We start from the raw sequence: 13,455 nt of genomic DNA on the forward strand, positions 1-13,455 counted from the left end.
GGAGCATCAAGCACCCCTACAATAAAATAAATAAATAAACATAATCTAAACATATGAAATATTTATTTTATATATACTTCGTAAGTCTCATGATATTCTTTATTTATTTATGTATGAGACAAATGTGAAGAGGGCCTCTTTATTGAGTAACTCATATAAGTTTTACAGGTATTGTGAAAAAAAAAAACAACCTTTCAGCTGTTTATGGTTTTGTTCTGTTCCTTTTAAATATGAAATGCTTAGAAGTCTGTTGCTGCTGGCTTCATCATATCAGAGGTTTAAAATGTTTTGTTACAATTACCTCGCTAAAAAATTAAGTTTGAGCAGTTTTGAGAAGTTCACATGCACTCATCATGGACATGCATGCCATGGTAATTTGGGGGGAATGGAATAATTGTACTGCATACATCTTTAGTGCCATTAAAAAACACGAATTGAGTACAAATGGAATTATAGGTGTATTGCACTAATACGCAGTTTTTGGCATTTCTTTCAGAGCCTTTTGCCGCAGGCTCATTACAATACTAACCACAGCTGGTATGCGCAGCTCTCCAAAGAGAATTCCCTTTACATGATTTTTATGTGTTCTTAGTTAAAAGTAATTTTAAGACCTTTATTCAGTCCATCTCATTTTCATTTGAAATTTTACTTTTTATCTATCATGAAGAAGTGTGCATTTATTTGTCTGCCTCCAACTTACCTTGTCTCTAGCATCCTCTTTTGTCACAACAACCCTCTGCATGTCCTTCTTATAATAATCTTACAAAAGAATACTGAGTGATAATTTTGTAATTTGGTGCTAGCAAGTTATTTAAAATTTTTGTAGTTTTCTTTTTAATGAACTATTCAAAGAACACACAGCAATCATGACATCTCACTTTTTAATGTGTCTTATTTAACTGAATGAAACACAAAAGACTGTAAGCTGCTTCACTCCTGTTTACCATCCTTATATAAGTTTTTTTCTCCATCCATCCATCCATTCGCTTCCGCTTATCCTTTTCAGGGTCGCGGGGGGCGCTGGAGCCTATCCCAGCTGTCATAGGTCGAGAGGCGGGGTACACCCTGGACAGGTCGCCAGTCTGTCGCAGGGCTAACACACAGGGACAGACAACCATTCGCACTCACATTCACTCGCACATTCACACCTACTGGCAATTTGGATTATCCAATTAACCTATCCCCACAAGATGCATGTCTTTGGACGGTGGGAGGAAGCCGGAGTACCTGGAGGGAACCCACGCAAACACGGGGAGAACATGCAAACTCCACACAGAAAGACCCCGGCCTGATGGTGGAATTGAACTCAGGACCTTCTTGCTGTGCAGCAACAGTGCTAACCACCGTGCTGCAGTTTTTTTCTTCGTAGTATAATTGTAAGTCACTTGTAATCAGATTACTGTCACAGAGCTGGAATGGTTGCTGAGATTGAGTTTGTTCGGTTAGTTCAGCATCAACAAGATTACAAGAAAAAACCATGAAGGTGATCAAATAATTATAAAACATACCTCATAAGGATGATATACATTTCCTCAGTTCTTTATCCAATAATCATAATACTATCACATTATCATGTCTACTAACCTGCTGATGTTGTGCATTTAGCAGATACATTTTATTTTAACCTACTTATTAAATACTAAACACTTCATTCATTTCATCTTTGCTCAGCCTTTTACATTTGATCCATGTTCTTTCCTTTGAATTACTCTAGCTGTACTAAAGGTGTCATTTGGATGTAGTTTAAATGATTGAGATGTATCTTCTTTATGAATAAAAAAAACCCTGGAAGGCTTTTAATGGGAAACATCTTTGCATGAAGTAGTGAAATATATTTACAAACTAATTGTGTTAAAAAAAAAAAAAGAAACCTGACAGTGGTGGATTATTGCTATTAAAATATATGCTGATTGTATTCTCCAAATTATTAATACTAGTTTCAGTATCTTTTCTGCTTCCTTTATTTTCTGCCGTACATGAAATGGACAAAAGTATTGGACAAACAACACAATACACCGACAGGAGCTGTTCGGCCATGAAAACCAATGCTAATGTCAGAAAGTCAGCAGTGTTGTTGAATCTTATGCACTTCAGCACTTTGCAACACTGCTCTGTAACTTTATGTGAACTGCCACTTCCAGCATACAATAATACTACAGGGTGGGCCATTTATATGGATACACCATAATAAAATGGAAATGGTTGGTGATATTAAAGTCCTGTTTGTGGCACATTAGTATATGTGAGGGGGCAAACTCCTCAAGATGGGTGGTGACCATGGTGGCCATTTAGAAGTCGGCCATCTTGGATACAACTTTTGTTTTTTCAGTAGGAGGAGGGCCATGTGACACATCAAACTTATTGGTAATGTCACAAGAAAAACAATGGTGTGCTTGGTTTCAACGTAACTTTATTCTTTCATGAGTTATTTACAAGTTTCTGACCACTTATAAAATGTGTTCAATGTGCTGCCCATTGTGTTGGATTGTCAGTGCAACCCTCTTCTCCCACTCTTCACACACCGATAGCAACACCGCAGGAGAAATGCCAGCACAGGCATCCAGTATCCGTAGTTTCAGGTGCTGCACATCTCGTATCTTCACACCATAGACAATTGCCTTCAGATGACCCCAAAGATAAAAGTCTAAGGGGGTCAGATTGGGAGACCTTGGGGGCCATTCAACTGGCCCACAACGACCAATCCACTTTTCCAGGAAACTGTTCATCTAGGAATGCTCGGACCTGGCACCCATAATGTGGTGTTGCACCATCTTGCTGGAAAAACTCAGGGAACGTGCCAGCTTCAGTGCACAAAGAGGGAAACACATCATCATGTAGCAATTTCAAATATCCAGTGGCCTTGAGGTTTCCATTGATGAAGAATGGACCCACTATCGTTGTACCCCATATACCACACCAAACCATCACTTTTGTTGTTCCAACAGTCTTGGAGGGATCCATCCAACGTGGGTTAGTGTCAGACCAATAGCGGTGGTTTTGTTTGTTAACTTCACCATTCACATAAAAGTTTGCCTCATCACTGAACAAAATCTTCTGCGTGAACTGAGGGTCCTGTTCCTATTTTTGTTTTGCCCATCCTGCAAATTCTTCTGCGTGAACTGGGTCATCCTCGATGAGATGCTGCAGTATCTGGAGTTTGTAAGGGTGCCATTTGTGAGTAGCTAATATCTGCCGAAGTGATGTTCGACTAATGCCACTCTCCAGTGACATGCAGCGAGAGTTACGCTGTGGGCCCTTGCTGAATGAAGCTAGGACAGCCACTGATGTTTCTTCATTAGTGACAGTTTTCTTGCGTCCACGTTTTGACAAATCCAACACTGAACCAGTTTCACGAAACTTAGCAAGCAGTTTGCTGACTGTAGCATGGGAGATGGGTGGTCTCGTAGGGTGTCTTGCATTGAAATCTGCTGCAATGACCCGGTTACTGCGTTCACCAGATATCAACACAATTTCGATCCGTTCCTCATGCGTTAACCTCTTCGACATGTCAATGGCTGTGAACAAAGAGAAACTTGTAGATAACTCATGAAAGAATAAAGTTACATTGAAACCAAGCACACCATTGTTTTTCTTGTGACATTACCAATAAGTTTGATGTGTCACATGGCCATTTAGAAGTCGGCCATCTTGGATACAACTTTTGTTTTTTCAGTTCCTACTGAAAAAACAAAAGGAGTTTGCCCCCTCACATATACTAATGTGCTACAAACAGGACCAACCGTTCCCATTTTATTACCATGTATCCATATAAATGGCCCACCCTGTACTTAAAATTGATCATGGAATATATGGGGGGGGAACGACATAAATTCCACAAATTGACTTTTTGTAAATATGGCATTCTATTTTAGTACCACGAGCTCTGTAGAATGACCAGTTCCTTCACAAATGTTTGTAATGGCAGATTACATGGCTAGGTGCTTGATAATATATTCTCGAGACAAAGCAACTAAAAACACCTGAAATGAAAGATTGAGTTGTGGTACAGTATTTTTCTCCATGTACTGTACATTTCCATATTATGTTTACTTATTGTGTACTGGGAGTAGATTGATGGGTAAAATAATCCCACCTTTACCCATTTTATTTGAAATCTACATAAAGTATCTTTTTCCAGTGACTCTATTGGCTAGCTTTATGTTTGAGTTAAATCATTATCATAGACAGCATTTTATCATTTAAGGAACTGACTCCCACAATATGTGGAACTTTGTGTTGGTGATACATTGTTGCAATTCTCAAATACCCATCTTGTCATGTTTTGGCTGTGTGGCAGGCAGGGATTGGACCCAAACGCAAACTCACGGGGACAGAACTTGAACTCAAAAGCACAGCTTTATTGCTGGAAAATAGAACACAAGCAATACAAAACTAAACTGGGAAAAGCTCATTATAACACATACCAGAAGACACAGGGAGAATCACACACAGCATGAGGGACAACCCAACACTGACCCAGAGAAACACAGGGTTTAAATACACTGGGAAGTAACGAGGGGAATGAGACACAGAAGGAGGGCACAGCTGGGAGAAATCAGGACTGACGAGACAAGCAAAGCAGGACGCATTCACATAAGACAAGGACCATCAAAGTAAAACAGGAAGTATCACACAGAGACGCGAACTTGACACGGTGGAGACAGCAACTAAGAAACACAGAGACATAAACCATAAGGCAGAGGTCTAAGAACCAAAATACACAGGGAAATACTCAGCTTGGAACACAAGAGACTAGACTAGAGGGAGTAACAAAAGACCAACCATGAGAACATAATGCACAATGCAGAGTGACAGAAAACAAGAAACTCAAACATGCAAAGACACACAATTACACAGAACAGAGGGGACACAGAGAGACATGAAGGGCAAGGGATCAAAACTAGAAGCCATAGAATAAATCACACACAAGTACAATAATACAAAAATCACAAAGAACTAAAAACGCTGGGTCAGGAGACCCAGGACCGTGACACATCTTTAGAAAATCTCTATATTTCATCCCATTTAAAACAGCAGTGATTAGTGTCAGGGAAAAAATCAACATCCCTGCCCATGATTACTGAGCCCTTGAAGCAGAAATAACAGGGTGTTGAGTTTTTAACAATAATTGGTCACTATATCTGTGTGGGGTTTTTATTCAGTGAAGTCCAGAGTAGCAGAGACCGTGAGAGTATCTTAACCAAGAAGAGCATCAATAATGAGGTCATATTCTGTGTGTGTGTACATTTAAGAACAAGGCTCAGCAGGGGTCACGGTTCTTGTTGAGTTAATACAGTTTAGTCCTAATTAGCCAGCTGCCTGTAAGCCTCATGTGCAGTCTCACAATACACACCAGTTCCTATCAATCAATTTTCATGAAGACGTGATTTAGTCCTAAGACAACATGATGACCCACAGTCTTTATTTATTTTTTTCACCTTTGTGTTCTTTGTGAACGTGACATTTCTGCATAAGACTGGCATCCCAAAAGACCACTAGCCAAAAGTGATGAGTTGTCTTGTATCTTGTCTTCAAGAAAGCTTGTCTTGGCTTGTTTGGAAACCCCGAGAGTTGACAGACTGACAGGGGATGTCTCCACTGAGACCCTGTCAGACACTGTGAGTGTGTTTCTGTTCTGTCCTTCCTATGTGTGTGTGCTCGTGAGGGTCAGAGACAGTGTGCATACGACACATTGCTTGTTGTAGCTTAAATCAGGAAGAGAGAAAATATGGACAGAGAAATAGATTGAGCACTATCAGGCCAAAATCCTAGTAAAATGGAAGCTGTCAAATAATATCAATCTAAACTCACATTTTCCAGGTAAGATACTGTAAATGACACAAAGGTCTTTCCATCACCTTTTAATCAAATACATAAATAACTTTTAGGGGTCTGTATCTGAGAGTGAGAGGATCGGTATCAGCCTCACAGAGCTGAAGCGTGAATGAGGCAAGCATAGAAAAGGTCCTTTGACGTGGAGAAACACTTAGTTAGTTTTTAAAGAAACAGTTTCTTTAAATTTGTATGGGTGCCATTACGGCTCACCTAGTTGTGCAGGTGATCGTATCTACTGCTGAAGGGGCCTGAGCTCAAGTCCACTGCTGACCTACAGCTATTGAAAGCTATGAAAGCAAAGATGAAAGTTAATTATGAGAGCCGTGAGCTGTGTTGGCACTTGATTGAACCATGAAATAATTGCCAGAAAATTCAGCTTTTTTGAAAGTGGAGTGTTTATTGAATAATCTGACACATTTAAAAAAAGGAATTAAATATAATTTTGCACGTGAGTACTAATATGTATCATTTTTGCTACATCAATCATTTTTGCGCAGTTTATTGCTCCCAACAGCAAATCTGTGTGCAACTGTACGTGTCAGGTTTTTCAAAATAAAAAAATCATACTGACGATGTAGAGGTATCAAAGTCGTTATGTCAAATATGATACATTTGGCATTACAGGGTTACATTTTTCTATCCTTTCAGCAGTGGCAATCTCTCAGGACAAAATGTGAAAATAGACTGAAATTAAAACATAACACAATAAGGTCATCTCTATCCTTACATCTCAAACAGCGCTGTCATGAACCTCCAGGCCTTTTCCCATCTAGCCTTTACATTACTGCCATCTTTTGGCTGCATTAGCTATTCTGACTGAAAACACTTCTTGTTTAGCAGTCGTAGGAAATTGTATTGTCTCCATTTTAGGGGCGTATCTGTCTCCCATTAACAATGACTTGAGCTGGGTAAACAGCAGTTTTTTTCTGGTGGTTTGCATATTGTGGCTAAATTTTGGTCTTTAAAGTAATCTGATGCGGACTCTGCTTTCACAGATCATTTCCAGTCTTCAGTTTGTATGGAAGCACTCCTTAGCACTTATCGGCATAATAGTTATGTTTCCTCTTGCTAACCACCTTGGCCAATATGTGTGATGCAGAGAAGATGGTGGGTAAAAAGGTTGTTAATAACTCTTTTAGTACAGTAACAAGGAACACTGATGATGATCAAAATCACAATCAGAATACTTTATTAATCCCTAAGGAAATGATGTGATGGAAGGGGATGCCAGCTCGGACCATATCCTAGCTGCCATCCCAGCAGCAGGCTCAGCAGTTCCTCAAGGTCAAGATCAGAGGTCAAGTTTTCTGAAAATCTTGTGAATGCGACAACTCAAGAAGGATTTTCAAAATGACACCATGGATGCATCTTCTAAAAATCTTTGATAAATTCTAATTTCATTTTCTGAAAACCTTGTGAATGCTATAACTTCAGAAGACAATGAGCTAGGCTTTTGAGATTGTTACCATGGATCTGTCTACTACAAGCCCAAGGGACAGCAGTGGCAGCCGCTGGCCTTTTTTACGAGTGCTGTTACGTTCTGGTATTTTACTCATTTAATCTTCGACTTAAAACCACCACACGTTAGATAGAAAACACTTAAGTATACAAGAATGCGTGTATGAATGGATGGATTAAGCACTGTATAAAGCACTTTGAGTACTCAGGTAAAGTAGAAAAGCACTGTACAAGAACTAGTGTATTTACCACTTTGGGGGAATTGGTCAAACTTGCAGAGAGCCATACCTGGTAAGCAGTGCAGGTGGTAAACATTGTGTGCTATGACCAAAGTTATCCTACATTTTAAGTCTTACATGAAAGAGCATAATAATGTGAATATGAATATTCACAGTCCACATTAACTATATTATAACATTATAAGAATAATATTGTCACAATCCACAGTTCATGATAGCAGCAAAATCATCCAGTCATAACACTTAATAGTCTTTCCCTCCTGCTTGTGCCGCCTGGTTGCTGAGTAACGTGATTTGGGTTTTTATTGACTAAAATGAATTCATGTTTTGTGAGGACTAAATTTGAACAAACATCAGGTGCCAAAATTAACCCCACTTTTCTCTGCTGTTGCTTCCAATCTGTCCCTAACTGACTTAACTTAGTTATCACAGCCAGTTATCTTATCTGCCATTTATTCTTTGAAACATCTGCACCTCGTTGTTCTCACTCACCATCCACCTTTTTTCCATCACCTCATAAGCCTGCCTCCACAGCTGAAGCACTCTGGTGCCACTGAAGAGTCTCTAAGATAAAAATTAGACTAGATCTTCCACGAGCATAAATTTTATCATTACTCTACCTAGCATTCAGCACTGACCACATTAATTACACAGTTGCCTGCAAAAACTAAAAAATACAAATACAAATAATGAAACAACCCTTCTGCAATTAGCCTCAGAGTCGTGCTCTTTCTCTTGCAGCCTTTCTCTAAATCGCACCCACAGCTCCACAGTGAGTTGGTCATGGATGGATTAGAGATCGGAGTAAAGTTCACTTTGCAAAATTACACCAACACCTGCTCTCCAGTTAAAGCATCCTGTTGAAAACTATTATTATTATTTCAAATTAAGCCATCTCATGAGCTATACAGGCGCAGAAAAATGTTCAACGTCTGTCTGAAACCCATTAACCAGCTTCACAGGTAGCTTAAAATAAAGACAACTTATAGCTCTCATTTGTAGCTTGGACAGAAGTAAGAAGCAGTTATATTTTTAAACTTCAGTCAGTATTTTTACTCTTTAATCAATTTGTCTGGATTAATTTTTTTCCTACATATTTTAGATCTAATGGATCATGTACAATGCATCACGAAAGTATTCACTTATTTAACATTTTGTCATATTATTCCAATATGGAATAAATTTAAAAAATGATTTAATCCATTCTTGAAAAAGCTGTAACATGACAAAATGTGGAACAAATGAAGCACTGTGGATACTTTCCAGACACACTGAAGAAAATAGCTAAAATCCACATCTTGAATGGATCATGGATTTAAGAAAAATGGTTCATCTCAAAAAGAGGCTGCAGTTGAACTGATGCAAGTTTATGTATACAGGAAGAAATAACTGCCCAGGGATTACCAATGAAACTACAAAATGACAATGACTTTAACAAAGTTGTCATGGCGAGGTACGCCAGTGTGATGATGAAGTGGCTGTTATATAACATGAATACAAAACTCAAATGCAGGTAAACAGGGGCGAGAGCTAACTGAAAACGTAAACTGGGTAAACTAAAATAACTGTGACAACTGAGACCGATGAACTATGAATCACTTATGACAACTATGATGACAGCTATGATAACTGTGGCAAGACGTGGAGACAAGGACAGAATGAGAAGACACAGACTAAATACACACAGGAGGTGATCAGGAGAAGTGGAAAGACACGGGAAACAGCTGACAAAAATGAATATCATGACGCCGCAGGTAAAGGCAACACTAAACATGATGAACATGGAAACAAGACTTTCAAAATAAAACAGGAACATGAACCACGCAGACATGAAACACATGAAGGGCGAGTGGGACTTAAACACAGGGGATGAAGACACAAGAGGAATCTGATAGATAATAAACTAGAACAAGGCAACCTAGGCAAAATAGAAACGAACTTGGAATATTAAATGAGACTTAACGATAAACAATGAATATCAAAATATAAGAAAACTCAGAAACACTGGGTCCTGCGACCCAGGACCATGACAAAAGTTCACTTGGCTTCCATTTTTTGAAACTCCCTTGGGCAGATATTTTTAAGCCCCTTAAAATGAAGTAGAGTAAAAGAGTAGAGACCCTCAACGTTACATCACTATAGTCTCTGCATCCAAGGAAACACTAGTCAGGATTCACTGAGCACCATGTCTGCCGGTTATAATAGATCTGGATTTTAACAAAGCCTTACTTTCTGCTAAAGAACTTGAAAGGGAATTAACGATTTGTCTTACATGCCATCTTGTAGCACTGACTTTTTTAGATCAGAGAAGCATCATTACTTTCTAAACACTGAAGATTAAATTCCCATTTTACCATCTGAGGGGGGATAGGCTAACAGAAACTCTCTGGTTTTGAACCGATGTGATGAGATACCATTTATGCTTCCATATATGACTTATTGTGTAGAGACATGGGGTAATGCATATAAAACAAATACTCTTCCTAATTTCAAGTTACAAAAAAGAGCTATAAGAATTATAAATCAATCAAACTATATAGAACCAACTAACGTTTTGTTTATTAATCTGAATACCCTGAAATTTTATGATTTAGTTGAATATAAAATGGCACAGATAATGTATAAAGCACAAAATAACTTGCTTTGCCACAGTACTCAGAAGCTGTTTGAAGTCAGAGAGAGTCAATATGACTTAAGGGGAACAGATTTCTTTAAAAAAAAAAAAAAAAACAAGTTGAGGACAAACATAAAGCAGAGATGTGTTTCTGTTAGAGGAGTTAACTTGTGGAATAGCTCTGACAGTGATTTAAAAAGGTGTAGTTTATTTTCTTTGTTTAAAAATATGTTTAAAATAGAGTATTAGAAAAAAATATATAAATCAAGAATGAAAGGAGCAAAACAATAATACTGAAACTCTTGGTTGTTTTGCTTTGATTATGTTAATAAAATTTAATTTAATGTGGTTACTTATCTAAGGTGGAAAGTTTGTTTTGTTTTGTTTTTTGTTTGTTTGTTTGCTTACTTTGTTTTGTTTTGTTTTACTCTTTGCTTCAAGCCCTGTGTACATGAGCTGCATGCTAAAAGATCTTTTGTTAAAAGGGTTGGCGTAATAAGCATATGCTTCAGCCAATACCTTTTGATTAGTCATGTCTCGTGCTTTCTTGCATTGTGGTAGATCTTTATTCTGTATTCACTGAGATATTTGAATGCTAATCAATAAATCAATAAATCAAAAAAAAAAACATACCTGCATATATCTCAAGCAAAAAAGTGACAGCTCAGGGAAAAAACTTTACTTTACTTATGTATTTTGTTTTTTCTCCTATTCCCAGATCAGGTGCAACAAAACTGTAAGCTCTCCCCCTGCTACCATGACAGCTACGACCCCCCACAGGACAACTGGCGGTGTCTGTGGGCTCTTTGTACTGTTCCTTACACCATGCTTTTCCTTTCTAGTCATTCACGCTAACACAACACCTGTCACTAGTTGTAATAAAGTTGCTGTTTAAACCCTAAATCAGCACATGGAGTTGTTCCCTCATTCTCAGTGACTCTGCTGCCGGGTCTTTCCCTCACAAAAGAGGCAAGCAGATCACTCGACAGACTGTTTGTACAGACTGTATTTCCCTGTTCCCTGTAGGCCCATATCCACAGATTATCTGTTTGGGTAACAGACTATAAAACTAGTCTGTATAGAGTTAGTATTGCTGTGAATGCCTCTAAAACAAGGTAAACTGATGGCAGTAAATAAATAATAAAAACTAAAAAGCATTAAACAAAAGCACTAATAGCTGACCCTCCATCCAGCCTTAGAAAAACTCCTTCAGCTGTACTGGCTGACCCTAACAACCAAATGTGACAAGGTGACACAAGAATAACTGAAACACTGATATACAATCTCTTGTCTGTATCCTCGAGTCTGCAGAGTAGTTATTCTCCTGCTTTCATTATCTCTGTTCTTGTCCGTTTCTGTGCCCTTTGTTCTCTATAAATCACATTGTGACAAAAACACTAGTTTAAGGAGCACTATAAATAAAATTGACCTACGCAGTACAATGATATGGGGACATATAATGCAGAGAAATGGAAAGGGCTATACTTTGACAGGATATTGTGTTCATGCTGCATGAAAAATAAATTATACTTAAATGAAAACGCAGCAGTCCTGGCAGCAGCGTCAGTGTTGGAGATTGCCTTTGTTGTGAGAGAAACAGCAAGAATTTGAAGCTGAAGCTACATGTTCGGTTATTTAGCCCTTTCACCGCCTGACTAGCAGGTTAGTTAGATGGGATCAAAGCCAGGGTCAGACCTTAGACTGCACGTAATAATGAAGCAAGACATTTGTTTTCTGTTAAACACCACTTACACTGCAGCAGCAGGTGGCAGGGCACCAGATGTGCTCCTGATACAATTGTGTTCTTTTTTTCATTGTTATTTGTTCCTTTTTTACTTTTTGCCTCTTTACAGCTTTCCCCCCCTGTGGTGCACATTTTTACATATTTTAAAACGGAAACAGATTACTGCTCTGTATATTTTAAGTATGTATAAAACTTCTTCCACTGAACTTCAAAGATGTTCAAAGGCTTTAGCTAAACCTCTGACCCTCATCATTTACAAAACAGCTCTTGTTCAGCATGCATGTAGCCTTAAGCTGACCCAATCCTAACAAATACATCCATCTTTTACAACAGATTCTCATGCACTGAGGAACTGTAAAATCTAAATTCAAGGTCTGGCTGTGTTTGGATTTAGACAAAAGCATTTTCTTCTATCTGACATTTAAACACAATCAGCTGAAGCAGCAAGCTTTTCTTCTAAACACTGAAGACTTTCTAAGCAGAACATCTTACTCGAGCACATCTTTAGGCGCACTGATCATCTGTATTATACACAGCTGATGGGGAGTGCACTTAGGCACTGTGCTTTTGTTAAAAGACAAAATCATGTGTGAGTCTGGAGGATCCAGACTTGCTTCATTACTCTAGTGTTCTAATGGGCAGCACACATGGAGGGATTATGTCTTTCCTTTTGGATAAAACTAACAGTGTTACAGGCTGATTCTCCTAGGTGACCCATGATGCACTCTACCCTCTTTCACTCTCTCCATGTTTATTTAGCACTATTAAATAACATTACGTGTGTCTCCTCTCTCTTCCTTGTTTGTACTTGGTCTTCTCTGTCCTCTCGTTCCCTCTCTGCCTCTTTCTGTATCTTTTGTTCCAGATCTCCGTGTTCCTGATCCTCCTCTGACCTCACCAACCTGAAAACTGTTTATTTATTCATTTTGTCTGTCTGTCTACTAGGTTGATGCTGCAAATCAAAATGTATTTTTTCTCTAGAGCTCTCTTTTAAAATGTATGTGTATTTTTAAAGATACGAATAATTTTATTCAACAAATTATATTTGGATCAATTACTTAACTGATAATTGGTTTAGTTTACAAGAAGGCTTTGTGTTAGTTTGTTTTGGTTTGTCTGGATCACCTTAATATTCGTCTGAATCACCATTTAAATATAGGATCCGAATAGTTTGTCCTTCAAACTTCCGTTTTAAGGTCTTAAGGAAAGTGTTTATTTATTTTTTGTTTCTCAGTGTTTTTCTTTTCACTCACTGATTGAAGCAGATCACCAATGTAAAGCTCCCTGACAAGACATTAGTACTAATGAACTAAAATCAAAGTCCTCCATACTTTGCATGCATTTCATTTAAAATCCTTCATATATATATAATCTCATTGCAGTTTTGCCTTACATTTATATTTGGTGTAGTTGGTGAGTTAATCTAGTTGGCTGTCATCAAAGGTCCAAAGCATAATTACATTTAAAGCTAACTTTAAAACATATTACGTCATTGCAATCAAGAATAAAGAGGAAATGAACAAACACTGTTTATATGACAATATCTCCCAAAAATTAAACAGATA

Source organism: Simochromis diagramma, unplaced genomic scaffold, assembly GCF_900408965.1.
Source record: "Simochromis diagramma unplaced genomic scaffold, fSimDia1.1 OVJJ01000646.1, whole genome shotgun sequence".
Taxonomy (NCBI): Eukaryota; Metazoa; Chordata; class Actinopteri; order Cichliformes; family Cichlidae; genus Simochromis; species Simochromis diagramma.